This window comes from Globicephala melas, chromosome 1 (genome assembly GCF_963455315.2).
Source record: "Globicephala melas chromosome 1, mGloMel1.2, whole genome shotgun sequence".
Lineage (NCBI taxonomy): Eukaryota > Metazoa > Chordata > Mammalia > Artiodactyla > Delphinidae > Globicephala > Globicephala melas.
This window is the reverse complement of record NC_083314.1, coordinates 30,410,884-30,429,965: the sequence shown is the minus strand read 5'-3', so window position 1 is coordinate 30,429,965 and position 19,082 is coordinate 30,410,884. Positions and strand designations below refer to the sequence as shown.

The 19,082-nt window shown below is 35.2% G+C and overlaps 1 protein-coding gene across 12 annotated transcripts in view; it reads right to left on the bottom strand.

The window, feature by feature from the left end:
• RGS7 (regulator of G protein signaling 7) overlaps nt 1-19,082 on the bottom strand; it is a 606,659-nt gene that overhangs the window by 91,223 nt on the left and 496,354 nt on the right. The window lies entirely within an intron of this gene.

Here is a 19,082-nt window from a genome sequence, read left to right as displayed (position 1 = left end):
CTTACCACTTGTGGGACTTTGTGCAACTTAAGCGTTTTGTGCCTGAGAGTCCTCATTGGCAAAGAGAAAATAACAATGCTTCCTGTGGTTGTTGTGAAGGCTGGGTGAACAAATTTATAAAAAGTACTGAGAACAGTGCCTGACACCCAGTGAATGCTCTCTGGGTGCTGTTGTTATCTATAGCCATCTTCTTTCCCAACATTGGAAGACTGAGGTATTTGTTCTCCCAGTGCTGCCTGTGTGTGTGTTGGGTGGTGACGGGGACGGTGCCTAAGTACGCAGGACCTCACTCTCCTTCCTCAAAATCAAAGGAAGCTAAAGAACCAACCAAGACAAAAAAGGGTATCATCAATGTAAACATCACCGTCCCCTGTCTCTAAGGCACACAAAAAATCATTCGGTCTTAGGGATCTCTGGGGGTTTTTATTGCTTTCAGTGACACTTTTCAGGAACTTGAGATTTGATGAAGGAAAAAAAGACCAATTTTAGGTTACCTAGATTATAAGTAGTTACCCTTGTAAGTGTGCTTAAATATCGAACATTAATGAAGGTTGCTGAGAGTAACCTCACAATCACATAATTTTTTTTCTAGCATGTTTTTAGGTATTTTAAAAAGAAGAGATAAAATGTAAGACATCATATGAATAAATAAGATAATATAACAACTTGTATGTTTTAAGAGGTTTCTAGACCAGGATTTCTCAGAAAAATGATACTAAATATATTTTCTCTGGAGAAAATATTGTCTGCCTTGGAGAATGTATCTGTATCCAATTTGCCATCACTTCTCTTAATGTAGCAAATAAAAAATAGTCTCATCAGAAATTATCATGGTTGGAATAGAGACATTTTTAGAGGATTGTTTTCCTCAAGATAGCCAAACATGAAATAATTATAACAAAAACTGTATTATTTTTATGATGAAAACACTCTCTCAAACACAAGATGCAACTTCTTGGTCCACATTAATACTAAAACTATCAACATCCCCACTATCTAAGTTAATGAAGCCAATGATAGGAATTATTTGAAAATTTAACACCACTCCTCACAGCCAGAAAACAGTATGTTTGCAAAAATCAATTCCATTTTTAAATTGATAGGAAAAGGGAGCAGTCTCTTAATGTACAACAAATTTCAAAGCACTTTATCTATTTTAGAAATGGAAAATATGTGACAATCCATGCTCATTATGGAGCATATTAAAAAATTCAATCATATTCTCTGTGGGAATGCATCTAACCTTCTTTCTGGAGTTACTTCAGAGAAACATCACATCTCTGTCTTTGAGGTTAAACAGAATAGAGACATTTTAGATGACTGCTTTCACAAGGGTGAAAACCACACCCTGGTCTTACTAAATTCCAAATCATTGGCTAAAAGAATATCAGATACTAATTTCACATGCAAAATAACAGCCTTTGGTCATGGGCGAAATGTGCAATCAATTATCAATCACTGTTGATAATACAACAACAAGAATTTAAACCTCAAGCTCTTTTCCTCTCTCCTGCTCCTTTATTCTTAGTGAGCTTACTATCATATATAATCTAATATATGCCAAATTTAAAATCTGAATTGATGAAAGGACTTTATGTTCTGTCTCTTTTCATTAAGTTTGTTGGAATGTGACGCTTTCCAATTTCAGTCTGAAGTCCTTTCATCAATAACTCTCCCATTGCACCTTCTTCTAATGAGGAGCACTGAATCTTAGGCATGGAGGCCCAAGCAGTGACCCAGGAGGGGTGACCCTTATGCCACAACCCTGGACTATTCAAAAGACAGAGACCTCTCTGCTCTGTGATGTCATCATGGGACAATTAAATGGATGGGAACATTCTTCATTCCGACAAAATCTGCCTCCTTTATCCAAATCACAGTAAGACAATGCCACACATTTTTCTGATAACAGCTGCTCAAACACTTGAAAACAGATGAGTAATAGCATTTAGCTTCTCTGTCCTAAGCTAAAGGTCTCAGATCCTCTCACTTATTCTCATACAGCTTATCACCGCGCCTTACCCCCACCCTCATTTTTCTGCTCACCCTGTTCAAAAGATAGCCAGCATTTCTACACATTACCCTTGAGAATGCAGTATCTGGGACGGGATACCATACTCCAGGTGTGTCTTGGCCATTTCAGAGCATGGCAGAAACATGCCTTCCTTTCACCTGGATGATAGGGGTCAGTTAACAGGGTCTAAGAATATTTTATCTTTTATAATTTTTCAGAGTATAAATGTGACACACTCCCTGTAGAAATTAAAATTACCTATGATATCAAATATCCCAGAATAACTACAATCAATATTTGGAATATTCTTTCTCTACCTGTTTCTCTAGGTGTCTATTTTTTAACAAAATTGGGATCATATTACATATAATTTTATATACAGAGAATTTCATTTCATATTTCAGCATAGGCTTTTCCCACATCTTTAAAACTCTTTGAAACTCTCATTGTGAACAGTTATGTATCTCACCTTGTGGGCACATCTTATTTAACCATCCCTTCTTGTTAAATATTTATTATAACATAAGTGTAATATTTATAGTTTTGATTTTTATCTATCCTTGTATGTTTAACCACTCCACTTTCTCTGCATGACTTCAGATAACTTACTTGTGCAAAATATTTTAACTTTGTATTCATATTGTTGAATTATTTTCAGAAGGTAATACCAATGCACCCATCTACCACAGCTTTAGGAGCACTTATCTCACTACTACTTTTGCCAGGATTACATATGATTTATTTTAAAAATTTTGAATGAAATGGATTGAAGACAAGTGGCACCTCTTTGTTTTAATTTGCATTTTTATGACTAGAAAGGTTAAACTTAAAAAAAAATTTTTTTTAATAGCCAGTTATATATTTTCTATTGTAAATTGTCAGGTTAAGCCTGAATTGTATAGTTATTTTATACATTGCTAATACTGATAGTTTTCAAAGATTGTCTATTTTCCTTTTAATTATATTTTTAAACATAAAAACTAATTTTTAAGTTAAATTTATTTGACATTTATCTTCATGATTTCTTCTGCTGTCTTTAGGCATGAAAAGTTTCCCCTATCCTAACATTAGCTAAACGTAAACCTCTATTTTTGCTCTTTCTTTTGTTTGTTTGTTTGTTTTGGCTGTGTTGGGTCTTCATTGCTGTGCACGGGCTTTCTCTCTAGTTGCGGTGAGCGGGGGCTACTCTTCATTGTGGTGCGTGGGCTTCTCATTGCGGTGGCTTCTCTTGTGGTGGAGCATGGGCTCTAGGCATGTGGGCTTCAGTAGTTGCAGCGCAAGGGCTTAGTAGTTGTGGCACGTGGGCTCTAGAGCACAAGGGCTCAGTAGTTGTGGCGCACAGGCTTAGGTGCACAGCAGTATGTGGGATCTTCCTGGACCAGGGATTGAACTGGCATCTCCTGCAGTGGCAGGCAGGTTCTCAACCACTGTGCCACCATGGAAGTCCCTAAACCTCTATTTTTGAATAGGATTTTTTCTTTTTTTCTATAGATTTCTTTCTTTGCTTCTTTTTGCTTTCTAAAAAAGAATTGCTTTTAAATCAATTTTCAATGTGTTTTCATGTGGAGAATAGGGCAAGAAATTGTTTTTTCCTCAGAATAACTTCTTTCGAGAGCATTTGTTGACTAATCTATCTCATCCTCACTAATGTGTGATGTTTTCTACCAAAAGCTTTTATTATATACCAAGAACATAAATATATCTCTATTCATTTCAGAGCTATCTATTCTACCACTATCATGAGGTTTTATTTATTGCATACTTAATAAAAATGTAAATGATTTCCATTATTTACCACCAGTCTTTTGGATTATGACTTTCACATATTTTAATTATTTATTGGATTTACCTTTGGTCAGTTGGAGGAAGTTCTCAAGTAAGATTCTTTTTCCTTAATAAAATGATTTGGGTAATAGAGTAATAGTTTAAATTATACCTGAGAGTTTCTATATTTCCACTGTACATGGAAGACAAGTTGCCTAAGTACATTCTCTACTTCCTTAAATTATATACATGCTGTTTCACTGTCTTGTGGCATAGACTAAATTTTGATTGCATGTAGCTAACCTTTTTTTTCCTGCCTGGATAATACACATGATATACTTTTTTTGTATTTATAGAATATAGCTATAGTTTACTTTTTTAATTTGCAGAATTAATGAAAGCAAAATTTTAACTTGATCTAAATAGATAGATATGCTGTCAGTAACTTCCAAATGTAGTAGGATTTTGAAAGTGGAAGTTTCAGCTAAGTCACATTTTATGCAAGTGATAGAAAATTCAAATAGAAGGCCAAGAAACAGACAATCCTTAACCCTCTCACTGATCTGTGAAAATCCTTCTGCCAGCATCATAGTTGATGGTAGAACAGTAAATAAACCCTTTACTCTTGAGAATAAGAATAAGGCAAGCTTGTCTGTTCTCATCAGTTCTATCAACATTGGACTGGAGGTACTAAGTAGTGCAATAGACGATTCTTAAATCCCTTGCTGACTCTGGGGTTGAGTGGGCAGAATCAGGAGTCAGAGATGAGGAGGGGACTCTAGGAGAGAAGTCTTCTGTAAGTTTTGCTTCCTCTCTGTCCAAGCCAGGAGAGGGCTTTTAATGATGTGTCTCCTTCACTGTGAGGGACACAGTTGATTGGTGATGGCACCATATCAAGACAACGAACGCAAGCGGCTGATGAATGAGCCTGTAGCAGCAAAATAGAGAGCGAAGTTTGGGAAGTGAATTACTCCTAGGGCTCGCTGGGACAACGAATATAGGCTTCTAGAGGGCCAGTTGTAATCCAGATGAGAGTTAGCTGGCATGGGTCTTCTCAGGTTCCTTTCCAAGAGGGCTTCCTGGAGGGGTGAAGCGACAGCAAAGAAAAGCAATAGATATTACTGGATCCCTAGGGGATGAGGAAAAATTATGTAACTAGCCAAACTAGAGATCCATTCTCCCTAATCAAAGACAGCTGCAAGGGAGAAATTCCCAGAGACAGGGATGTGGTCAGCCAAGGGCCTACAAAAGCACCCACAAGAGAATGGTGGCTTCCACTTCGGCCCAACCCAGGGAGCACCAAAGTTCAATTATCATAGCAGGCAAGAAGACTGCTGGTCCCAACTTCTCCAGCCCCTTCCATTCTATCTCTGGACATATCAGAAACCATGGTTAGTGAGATGGGAACAAGGAGTAAATATGCTAGATGGGAAAAGACAGAAGAAACCAACAACTGCCCACTTTTCCATGTGTGGAACCTTGGAAAAAAGAAGCCTCACTCTTAAATTAGGTGTGCAGTTTGATTATGCCTTGCAACTGCATATTTAATCAATACTATGTTTGGGGATTTACTGTCATTATAGAATGTTTCACAGGAGAGTGACCAAAGAAATCATGGGCCCATAGAGGTTTGTGACCAGGTCCGTGGGAAGAACTAGCATCATAGAGTGAATTTGAAGCAGAAAATGGGAGCCTAAAATAAAGTTACTTTATAATCACTGGCATATACCATACCGTTTTCATTCAGCATATTTAGGTCACCCCCGCCCCCTGTATTTGACAGCCTTTCATATATAAGAAAAAGATTCCTGTTCCCTTAAGTCTTTTTTTTTTCTAGGGATAATCATAACTAATTACTCCAGTCATTCCTGTACTTTCCAGGCCACTGTATTCATAGCTCTATTATAAATCTCATCATAGTATCTACATGATAATTGTCCATCTAAGTCTCCATTCATTCATCCCCAGGCTAGAGTTCCTCAATCACACTGACAGTGTTTTATTCATCTTTGTGTTTTTAGCTTTTAGTGCAGCACACTTCTATAAATGTTGATTGAAAGATATACTAAATTAATGAGTCAATAAAGAAACGCATATATTTTTCCAATGAAAATCAAAGAAATTTAATGCTTTTATTTTATTACATTTTTTCTTGCTAAACAACTCTCCTATTACTAGTATATTTAGAAAAATGTATTCCACAGGGGCAATGAAATCTTATGGTGTACTTGTTTGTTTAAGGTGCACACTTAATGTATGGTCATGCCTCAAAATAACATGTGAGGTGTACCTATTACAGTAGTACATCTAATCCTTGAGAAACAGAATTCTGAATTTTTCTCAGTCTCTGAAGTAGTATTTTGAATGTATTTATTCCCATCCAGGAGAAACCATTGGCAGAATTTCCCAACAAATAGTATTGGGAGAAAAATATGTCTCATATGCAGCATTAGCTTGACATTTCAAAGAGATTAAAAAAAATGTCTGCAAGTCATTTTTGGGGACTCTGTTTTTTACCACTCTGTGTCAATAATGTATCTACCACAAAAGGAAAATAAAAACCAAGCACACTGAATAGAACAGAAGACCAATAAGTAGGCTTCATTATATTCTATTTCAAGGTCATGACTATAGAGTGCACAAAGACACACAGTGAAAGGACCCACAAATTTTCTGCAAGGATGGACCTGGTTGATATTATGCAAATAAAATTTATTTTTGTCTGCTGATACCGTACGACACTGGTGTGTCCTTGTGGTCAGAGATTTTGTTGGGCTCATTACTCCTCCTGTGATATGCTCTCTGTTTCACTTTTTAAAAAATCTAAGCTTTTTAAAAAAATAGACTTCTTTGAGCCATTTTAGGTTTACAGAAAAATTGGACAGAAAGTACAGAGAATTGCCCCATCTCTAGTTTCCCCTATTAGTAACATCTTACATCAGTGTAGCACATTTGTTATAATTGATGAGCCAATATTGATACATTATTATTAACTAAAGTACATAGTTAACATTAGGGTTCACTTTTTGTGTTGTAAATTCTATGAGCTTTGACATATATATAATGATATGTATCTACCATTACAGTATCCTATAGAATAGTTTCACTGCCCCTAAAATGTCCTATGCTCTACCTTGCCTCTCTCAAAATCTAAAAACCACTGATATTTTTCCTGTCTCTATAATTTTGCCTTTTCTAGGATGTCATAGAGTTGGAATTGTATAGCCTTTTCAGATTGGCTTCTTTAGCTTTGCACTATGAATTTAAGGTTCCTCCACGTCTTTTTGTGGCTTGATAGCTCATTTCTTTTTATTGCTGAAAAAATATTTAACTGTATAAATGTAGCACAGTTTCCTATTGAAGAACATCTTGGTTGCTTCTAAGTCTTGACAATTATGAATGAAGATTCTATAAGCATTAATGTGCAGGTTTGTGTATAGACAATAGTTTTCAACTCATTTGGGTAAATATCATGGAGTATGAATGCTGTATCACATGGTAAGAGTATGTTTAGTTTTGTAGGAAACTGCTAAACTGTCTTCCAAAGTGGCTGTACCATTTTGCATTCCCACCAGCAATGAATGAGAGTTCCTTTTGCTCCACATTCTCACCAGCATTTGGTGTTGTCTGTGTTTTGGATTTTGACTGTTCTAATAGGCGGTTGTGGTGTCTTCATTGTTTTACTTTGAAATGTCCTAATGATATATGATGTTGAACATCTTTTCATATACTTATTTGTCATCTGTATATCTTATTTGGTGAGGTGTCTATTCAGATCTTTTGTCCATTCTTAATTGGTTGTTTCTCATTTTTGAGCTTTAAGAATTCTTTGTGTATTCTGGATACTAGTCCATTTTCAGTTATTTGTTTGTTTTGATATTATGCTCCCAGTCTGTGGTTTGTCTTCTCATTTTCTTAACAGTGTCTTTCACAGAGCCAAAAGTTTTAATTTTAATAAACTGACATCACTTTTTTCTTTCATGCCTGTGGTGTTGAATCTAAAAACATATCACCAAACCAAAAGTCATCTAGATTTTCTCCTATGTTATTTTCTAAGAATTTTTAGTTTAACATTTTACATTTGGGTGAATGATCCATTTTGAGGTAATATTTTTAAAAGGTGTAAGGTCTGTGTCTAGGTTCATTTTCTTCCTCTTTTTTTGAACGTGGATCTTCAGTTGTTCCAGCACTATTTGTTGGGAAGACTATCCTTTCTCCATTGAGCTGTTTTGCTCCTTTGTCAAATATAAGTTGACTATATTTGTGTGGGTCTATTTCTGGGCTCTCTATTCTATTCAACTGATGTATTTGCCTATTTTCTTAACAGTACTATACTGTTTTGATTACAGTAGCTTTTATAGTAAGTCTTGAAGTCAGATGGTATTAGTCCTCTTACTTTGTTATTGTGTTTCAGTATTGTGTTATTCTGTGTCATTTGTCCTTTCCATAAACTTTAGAATAAGTTTGTCAATATCCACAAAATAATTTGCTGGGATTTTGATTTGGATTGTGTTAAATCTATAGATCTAATATTGAAGAACTAACATCTTGACAATATTAAGTCTTCCTATCTCCATTCATGGAATATCCCTCCGTTTATTTTGATTTAAAAAATTTTTTTCAGCAAATATTGAAATTCTTTCAGTATTTTCCCCCATATAAATCTTGTGCATATTTTGTTAGCCTTATATCTATATCTAACAGCATTTAACATTTTTGTTAAACACTAATGAAATGGTATTGTGTTTTAAAATTCAAATTCCAATTGTTCATTGCTAATATATAAGAAATCAGTTGACTTTTGTGTATTAACCTTATATCCTGCAACTTTATTATTATTACTTATTAATTCTAGGAGTTTTGTTGCTGTGGTTGTTGATTCCTTGGGATTTTCTACATAGACCATCATGTCATCTGTGAACAAAGACAGTTTTATTTCTTCCTTCGCAATCTATGTATGTTCAGTTTCCTTTTCTTGTCATTATATTAGCTAGGACCTTCAGTAAGATGTTGAATAGGAGTGGTGAGAGGGAACATCTTGCCTTGCTCCTAAACTCAGAGGGAAATCATCTAGTATTTCACAATTAAGTATGATGTTAGCTGTAGGGTTTTGGTAAATGTGCTTTATCAAGTTGAGGAAGTTCCCCTCTATTGCTAATTTGCTGAAAATTTTAATCATTGAATGGGTGTTGGATTTTGTCAAATTGATATGAGCATATGATTTTTAGCCTGTTGCCTATGGAATGTTGAACTAGCCTTGGGTATCTGGAATAAATCCCACTTGGTTGTGGCATATACTTCTTTTTATACATTGTTGGATGTGATATACTCATACTTCATTGAAAAATTTTGCACCTATGTTCATGAAAGAAATTGTTTGCCTTTCTTGCAATGACTTTGTTAGGTTTGAGTATTAAGGTAATGCTGGATTCCTAGATTGAGTTAGGAAGTAGCCCCTCTGCTATTTTCACGAAAAATTGTAAAGAATTGGTATAATTTCTCCTGTAAATGTTTGCTAGAATTCATCAGTGAACTAATCTGGGCTGTTGCTTTCTATTTTGGAAGGTTATTTCTTATAGATTCAATTTATTTAGTTGAATAGACTGCTATCTTTAATAATAGATACAGGCTTATTCATTTATACATGTAGGCATATTTATATTAACTGTTTTCTTGGTGAGTTTTGGTAGATTGTGCCTTTCAAAGAGTTTGTCCATTTCATGTAGGTTTTCATATTTGTGGGCATAGAGTTGTTTACAATATTCCTTTCTTATTTTAATGTCCATGGGATCAGTAGTAATTGTCCCTCTTTTTTTTCTGATATTAGTAACTTGTGTCCGCTCTCTGACTAGAGGCTCATCAACTTTACTGATTTTTTCCAACAACCAGCTCTCTATCAGATTGTATTTCTCTATCAGTTTTCTGTTTTCAATTTCATTAATTTCTGCTCTAATTCTTATTTCTTTTCTTCTGCTTAATTGGATTTAATTTGCCCTTGTTTATCTAGTTTTCTAACGTAAAAGTTTAGATTACTGATTTTAGAGTTTTCTAACATATGCATCAATGCATATATGTATAAATTTCCAAGCACAGCTTTCACTGCATCCACAAATTTATATAACATGTATTTTTATTTAGTTTGAAATATTTTAAAATTATTCTTGAAACTTCTTTTTGACCCATACGTTATTTAGAAGTGTGTTGCTTAACTCTAAGTATTTTGTGGTTTTCCATCTATGTTTCTGTTATTGATATCTAGTTTAATTCCACTGTGGTCTGGGAATACCTCATAAAATTTCTATTAAAACGTTTTAAATTTAGTAAGGTGTGTTTTGTGGCCCAGAATGTGGTCTCTCTTAGTGTGTTCCATGGGAATTTGAGGAGAAGGTGTATTCTGCTGTATTGGATGAAGTATTTTATGATATCAATTAAATCCAGTTGATTGATGGTGCTCTTCAGTTCAATTATGTCCTTACTGATTTTCTGCCTGCTAGACTGGTCAACTGCTGACAGAGGTGTGTTGAAGACTACAGCTATAATGGTGTATTCATCTATGTCTCCTTGCAGTTCTTATCAGTTTTTGTCTCATATTTTGATGTTCTGTTGTGCACACACATTACGTCATAATTTGACACATTATGTCTTCATGAATAATTGATCTCTTTATCATTACATAATGTTGCTCCTCATCTCTGATAATTCTCCTTGCTCTGGAGCTGGCTTCATCTGAAATTAATATAGCTACTCTACCTATCTTTTGACTAGTGTTAGCATCCCTTTACTTTCTCCATTGCTTTACTTTACTTTTAGTTCTTATCTCTGTCTTTATATTTAAGGTGAGTTTCTTAATATACAAGTAGGTCTTTTTTATTCACTCTGACAATCTCTGCCTTTTAATTGTATATTTAGGCCACTGCTGTTTAAAGTGATAGTTTTTATAGCTGGATTAATATCTACCATATTTTTTATTGTTTTCTATTGATATTTGTCACCATTGCTCAGTTTCTTTTTCTTTTCTTTATTTTTCTGCCCTCTATGTTTTCAACTGAGAATTTTTACAATTCCATTTTTTTCCTCCTCTCTTAACATACCAATTCTACTTCATTTTAAACTTTTCTAAGTGGTTGCCCTTGGGTTTGCAATATACATTTACATCTAATCCAACTACTCTTTCAAATCACACAATACTACTCCATTCAAGTACCTTATAATAGATTATTCCCAATTCCTTCTCCCTTCTGTACCTTATAACACTGCTTTCATTCATTCCACTTACCCTTAATCTATAATCACAGAATACACTGTTGCTATTATTATTTGAACTATTTTAAATTAAGAATAAAAACTAGATCTGAGTTTCTGACCTATGCCATTTCTTTCTTTCTGAAGACATTCTTTCTGCATCTCTTGCAAGATAAGTCTCCTGATGACAAATTCCCTCATTTTTTGTTTGTCTGAGAAAGACTTCATTTCTCTTGCACTTACAGAGAATAATTTTGCTGGATATAGAATTCTAAGGTGTTTTTTTTTTTCTTTCTTTCAACACAAAATATTTCACTCTTCTCTCTTGCTTGCATGATTTCTAAAGAGAAGTCTGATGCAATTGTTAATCTTGCTCCTCTGGCTTCTTTCAAGATTTTCACTCTGTCTTCATTTTCTGCAGTTTGAATGTGATATGCTTAGGTTTAGATTTTTTGATATTTACTCTGGTTGATATTCTCTGAGCTTCCGGTTCTCAGTTTGGTATTAATTTTTGGAAACTATTGGTCATCACTGCTTCAGATATTTCTTCTCTTCCTTTCTCTTTCTGGTATTCCTATTACATGTATGTTACACCTTTAGTAATTATTTCACAGCTCTTGGATATTCTGTCTTTTTCAATCTCTTTTTCCTCTTTGCACTTGAGTTTTTGAAATTTCTATTGACATTTCTTCAAGCTCACTGACCATCTGCTTGGCCATGTCCAGTCTATTGATGAGCACATCAAAAGCATTCTTCATTTATGTTATGGTATTTTTTTATTCTAACATTTCCTTTTGATTCTTTCTTAGAGTTTCTGTGCTTCTGCTTATATTGTACCTCTATTCTTTATTCTTTTATGCTGTTCACTTCTTCCATTAGCACATTCATCATACTTACTTGTTTCAAGTCCTTGGTTTGATAATTTCAACATTTCTTCCATATTTGAGTCTGATTCTGATGCTTAATGTGTCTCTGAGCTGTTTTTATTTTCGTTTACTGTATGTGCAGTTTTTAATTGAAAGCCAGACATGACGTACTGGGTAAAAGAAACTGAGATAAATAGGTGTTTATTGTGTGGTTTTATGTATATCTGGCTAGGGGTAGGCTGTATTTATTGTTTTCTTTTGCTGTATCAGAGGCTAAACTTTCATCTGGTTTCCTTGTTTTTGTCTTCCCAGTTGTCTTTGGGTTTCCCTGAGGCTTCTTAAATAAGGCCTGAGATGTGCAGTTCTTTCCTTTGCAATTCCCTCTTGTTATTTAGGCTCTGTTAATGTTGTGGTAAGGTGTAGGGAGAGGGGAAGCATCCTATAGTCCTGTGATTAGGTCTCAATCTTTTAGAAAGCGTGTGCCCCAGGGCTGTGACCTTTACAAATTCCTCTCAGATTTTTTTCCCCTCATTTTGGTAAGACCAGGGTTGAAGTTGGGTATTTCCCTTCCTTCATGTTGTGGCTTTGGTACAACCCTGATCAGTTTCTCTTAAAGACAGGTCTTGTTAAGAAGAAGAGAATATCCTGAGTGTATTTCAAAATAGTTTCTCTTCCCCTTCCCCTGAGAGATGTACAAAGGGATTTTTCTTCAAACTTCACTGTGAGAATCTGGTAGGGTTCCTGGAGGTAAAACTCACAAAACTGTGTGGTGTCCCCTTAAGACTCAGCTCAAGTCTGTCTACTCTGAACTTCCAGCAATTTGTCGATTACAGTTTAGGATTTCTTACCCCAGCATTGGTTCCTCAGAGGTTTCTGCTCTTGGGCTTCTGTTCTGGTAAGTTGTATTTGCCTGTCTGTCTCTCCAGTTTTGGGGACTAAGTATTTTGCCCAGTGACCTCATTCTGAGACGAATCTAAGAAAAATTGTTGATTTTCAGCTTATTCAGCTTTTTTTCTTATTGTGAGAATGGGAGTGACAACTTCCAAGTTCTTTATATGCTGGACTGGAAGTCCTTATTCACTTTTTAAAACTATTATTGATTTTCCTTGCTGTATATCTAAACATTCATTAAATTTTAATTTTAAAACAGATTAGCAAAAGGAAGAAAATCAACAGAATTTCAACATTCATAAATAACTATTGTTGATATTTGTGTATATATCTTTTCAGTCTTTTTTCTACACATGTCTGCCTGTTCCTCTTTCTATCATCTATCTATCTATCTATCATCTAACATCTATCTATCTTCCTATCTATCCAGCTACCTACCTATCTACTTACTTATGCCTCTCCCAACAAACAAAGAATTAAAATGGGCCTTTGGACCTAAGATGGTAAGATTGTATGCAAATATATGGTTATGATATTACCTTTTAAAAATTCTTTGCAAACTTAATAGGTAAAAATATAAATGTTTTCCATTACATTTTTTACTTCTTTGACATTTTCTCATTGATGTATGAGTTCTATATATAACAAAAGATTACTCTTTTATTATATATAATACCATATGATACACTATCATTCACCTTGTTTTTCTATTTTATTTTGAGGTCTGCATTGCTTTTGAACCTAAATTAAAGAGATTGAGTTGATGGTTTTGTGTGATAAACAAAAGTCTGGAGTAACTTAAGTTGAATCATGAACATAACAAGTTAGTGAAAATAATAAATTGAATATCAAAATTATGGATAAAATAATGGAGTAGTAACATTGTAGAAGTTAATTTAACATCAGTATATAATAAAATCCTCTACTCTCACATAATAGAATACTAATACAGTAATGAGAATAAACAAACTACAACTACATGCAATAATATGAAAGAATCTCAAAAGATGTTGAATATAAAAAGAGTGATATTAATAATTCCATTTATATAAAGATTAAAAGTAGGCAAATTTACCTATGGTATGAGAAGTTACCATTGACCTAGGGAGTAGTGACTGGAATGGTCACTAGTAGGGCTCTGGGATCCTGGTGATTTGGCTGTGTTCATTTCATGAAAATTCATTGTGCACTTATGCTTTGTGTAGTTTTCTGTATGTATGTTATACTTTAAAAAATTATTGTTGAGCAGGACTTCCCTGGTGGTGCAGTGGTTAAGAATCCACCTGCCAGTGCAGGGGACACAGGTTTGATCCCTGGTCCGGGAAGATCCCATATACCTGTGAGTAACTAAGCCCATGTGCCACAACTACTGAAGCCCGTGTGCCACAACTACTGAAGCCTGTGTGCTGCAACTATTGAAGCCCGCGTGCCTAGATCCTGTGCTCTGCAACAAGAGAAGCCACTGCAATGAGAAGCCCATGCACCACAATGACAAGTAGTCCCCGCTCACCACAACTAGAGAGAAAAAGCCCGTGCACAGCAACAAAGACCCAAAATAAAATCTAAAAATTAAAAAAAATTATTATTGAGATATAATTGACATATAACATTATATTCATTTCAGGTGTACAATATAATGATTCAATATTTGTATATATTGTAAAATGATCACCACAATAAGTCTAGATAACATCCATCACCACACAGTTATAAATTTTTTTCCTTGTGATGCATATTTTTTAAATCGACTGTCTTAGCAACTTTCCAATATACCCTTCAGTATTATTAACTATAGTCAACATGCTGTACATTACATCCCCAGGACTTACTTCTTTTATAACTGGAAGTCTGTACCTTTTCACCTCTTTCACACCATTTCTCCCACCCTCCCAACCCCGTGGCTCTCTATAAGTGACCTCATATGGTATTTGTCATCCTCTAACTTATTTCACTTAGCATAATGTCCTCAAGTTCCACCTACATTGTCACAAATGGCAAGATTTCATTCATTTTATAGCTGAATAATATTCCATTATATATGTGTATATGTATGTACAAATATATACACAAACACACACATACATACATACATACATACAGGCACACCTCATTTTATCGCACTTCTCTTTATTGTGCTTTGCAGATATTGCATCATTTTACAAATCGAAGGGATTTGTGGCAACCCAAGTAAATCTGTCAGTGCCATTCTTCCAGCAGCATTTGCTCCCTCTGTGTCTCTGAGTCACAGTTTGGTAATTCTCACAATATTTCAAACTTTTTCGTTATTATTATATTTGTTATGGTGAACTGTGATCTTTGATGTTATTACTATGACTTGCTGAAGGTTCTAATGATGGTTAGCATTTTTTAGCAACAAAGTATTTTAAAATTAAGGCATTGTTTTTTAGATGTAATGCTACTGAACACTTAATAGACTACAGTATCATGTAAACACAACTTTTATATACACCACCAAAATTTTGTAGGTGGTTGGGAACTGAACCTACAATATCGCTGAGGTATGCCTGTGTCCCACATTTTTTTAATTCACTCATCCATCAGTGGACACTTAGGTCACATCTATGTCTTGGCTATTGTAAATAATGCTGCATTGAACATGAGGGTGCATATATCTTTTGAAGTTTGTGTTTTTATTTACTTCGGATAAATACCCAGAAGTGGAATTCTATTTTTAACTTTTTGAGAAACCTCCATACTGTTTCCATAGTGGTTGTACCAATTTACATTCCCACCAAGAATTCCCAGTGCACAAGAATTACTTTTGCTTCACATCCTCACCAACACTTGTTACTTCTTCTCTTTTTAGAACAGCCATTCTAACCAGTGTGAGGTGCTATTTCATTGTGATTTTGGTTTGCATTTCTAGTATGTATGTTATACTTCAGTAAAAAATTTAAAAAGACCTGTACCTTGACCAAATACCAGGTTCCTTCCAATCCCCAATAAAAATGTGTCAAGGCCTTCCCTGGTGGCGCAGTGGTTGAGAATCTGCCTGCTAATGCAGGGGACACGGGTTCCAGCCCTGGTCTGGGAGGATCCCACATGCCGCGGAGCAACTAGGCCCGTGAGCCACAACTACTGAGCCTGTGCATCTGGAGCCTGTGCTCCGCAACAAGAGAGGCCGTGATAGTGAGAGGCCCGTGCACCGCGATGAAGAGTGGCCCCTGCTTGTCACAACTAGAGAAAGCCCTCGCACAGAAACAAAGACCCAACCCAGCAAAAATAAATAAATTAATTAATAAACTCCTACCCCCAACATCTTCTTTGAAAAAAAAAATGTGTCAAGGTGGTGCCTGTCATAGTGTATCTGCAAGAATATTTATAATTGTGGTCTTATACTTTATAGTTTGTGGTATAAATAATGTACCCCCACAGTACTCTCTCAAAGTACTGTCTCAGTGCTCCCACCAGGTCACTGTGGATTTCCAAGGTAAGAGGAAAGGTGATTCATTCTATATTGACTCCACCTTGCAATGCACACATCTGAATGTGCCCAGAATTAAATTGGCCTAAATTCCCTACACTACATCTCTTTAGATCAACTCTCAGTCAGTGTTAACTCAATGGTGGGAAACCTTTCACAATGAATATGTATAAAAAATCACCATATTGTACAATTTAAATATCTTACAATTTAGTTTGTCAATTACACCTCAATAAAGCCAAAAAAAAATGTAACAGACAAACAAAACAAAAACGAAGTCTGTGCAAAGGATATAAACTGGCTCCACAGCAGGGCTGTGTGGAACAAGTTTGGTTGCTCTTCACCCCTCGGACCCAGAGCATCAGCACCATTATATTTTGAAAGGCCAGTCCACTGGACTTCTTTATTTTGCTCCATGATGATTGTATTTTAAGAATCTCATTGCTCCTTTCTGTTATTGGGCCTCAGAATCACTCTGATATAACTCAATAGGTTACAAAAACTTTGAATCTTATGGATCTCCTTAAACTTCTTATGCAAATCTATAACCTCTTCTTCAGAAACTTTTAAACTCCAAATTTTAATGTATTTTTGTGTGCGTGTGCACACACACACAACACACACACACACTTCACCAGACTGCTCCAAACTAATTTATTCAAAGAAAAATTTACAAAAATGTATATAAAATTTCAGACAAACCCCTGCTCTTCAAAAGACCATGATCTGATAATATTAAAACAAGTACTAGGAAGTTAGTATCAATGAAACCCTTCAGCAGTGTGGCAAACAGAATTTTTATTTCAATTTAACTAGTTGCTCAAATTCAATTAATATAGACTAAAAATTCATTAGCCCTTGAAGAGGCTTCATAAAAGTATCAAAACACTAAATACACAAGTTAACCCAAATCCCAAATTATCTTTGACATTTGCTACAATTTGGTGTATTTCCCCTACTATCATCTTGAGTAGTTAGTGTGTGGCAATTCCGTCTGGAGTCCTTGATAACTGAAGAGTCCTTTTCAGTGTTAAGACCTTAATTTTTTTTCTGGAGTAAACACGGACATGCTTAAAGAAGCTAAATTTATTTCATAAAGGTATTAAATGCAATAAAATGAGTATACTGCGTTAAGTGACGGCATTTAAAAAAACTAAATCACACTGCCTATATTTTCTACATCTCTAAGTTCATGTAATATAATATTTTACATTAAATTTAAGTATACTTTAAAGATTCTGAGCTTCTTTTTGAGATTTCCTCTTCCCTACTACACTTTTGGCTAATGGTTTCCAACCTATTTTAACTAAATAAATGGCAGCATCAAGCCAGATCAAATCAAAGCAAACCAAACAAAATGCAATGTAGCACATCACCTTTACTTGAATTAGTAAAAGCTTTATAAGGATTAATTGCTCTCTGCTACATTTTTTGGAAAGGTTTAACAGTAGGATTATGCAAGAAGAAATAAAATGAAAAAAATTCAACAAATAGTACTGATAGGATAACTTCATTTCTGTTTTTTGAAAATAAAGATACTTTATATAGTAATAAAGCTAAAGCAGTTCAGGAAAATATAAATTGTGTTATGAATCTATTAAATCTGAGTAGAGATTTTTATTCTAATGAGAATACTAATTTCTACAGTTTAAAAACTTGTAGTAGTGTGTTCATATTTTCGTAATAAGACTTTTTCAAAACCAAAATAAAAATAAGGACACTTTTTGGAGGTATGGTTATCTTAGAAAGCTCTTCTTATCATTGTTTAGTTAACACTACAGCCAATGAATAGAGATATAGCTTATGCATTGTGCTGGGGAAATAGCCATTAAAAGCTCTTATAGGAGCGTCTTGCTGCTAATGTCCCTGCCAGCATCATCTCTGTATTAACTCTCACTAAGGACACAGAACTCTAAAAACCAGATAGGAGGCAGGACCTGTGTGTCTGACATGGCCTCCAGACAAGTGTCATCACTTCACATGCCCCTGGGACCACTGCAAAAAAATTTTTTTCTTTTTAAATGGGATACAGAGTTGTAATGTAAAAAATAAATAGTTGAAGGTAGGGTTGGATTAGGTGCATTCCATTCTCAGAGGCATACAGATAACCCAAAACTCTATTTTTTTCCCTCTAGAAAATAAACAATAACCAAGTATTGCATAACATGTTCATTTTAAGTGTTATAAAGCCCCTCATAAGCATCCACAAATTGAATAAGGGACATGGAACTAATGGCTTCAGGGTGGTTTCTGCCTCCAGGTGCTCCTTTGGATGACTTTCTAATTGAAAGCCTAATGAGGGGTATAGCAGGTGACCCCTTGGAGAGCACTCATATGTGCTTCTTGCTCTGTGGAGACACAGAGGACTGGAGCCTGACTTACACTGGTTAGAGCAAAGAACAACTGTGAACAGGTTCTGCTTCCAACAGGGCACATAGAAGGCAAGGGATTGGCTGAGTAATTCTTGGGGGATGGAGCAGGGGAGTGTGTTGAGGTGAGATCAATCGACATGCTGGGAGAACATGAGTTTTTGCTATAGAATGGATGTGGGCAGTGTAGGGGAACCGGCATGGAGTGAGTCCTCTTGGGTTGCCAGGAGGATATAGGCCATCAAAGTTAAACTAGGCTAGAGATGGGCCACCAGATGTCCAGGGGCATAAAGTGGAGAAACATGAGAACATAATGTATTAACCAGTTTCTAGAGATGGCTTAAAACAAACAAACAAGTGAGGAAAAATCCTACTTCATATCCTTGCAATACTTATGCATGTGGCCTCACAATCCTTTATACCATGAGTAATAAAACTCAAGCTGAATTTTGAGTAGGAAACACAGTTAAAGCTCAGTTCTAATTTTTTTG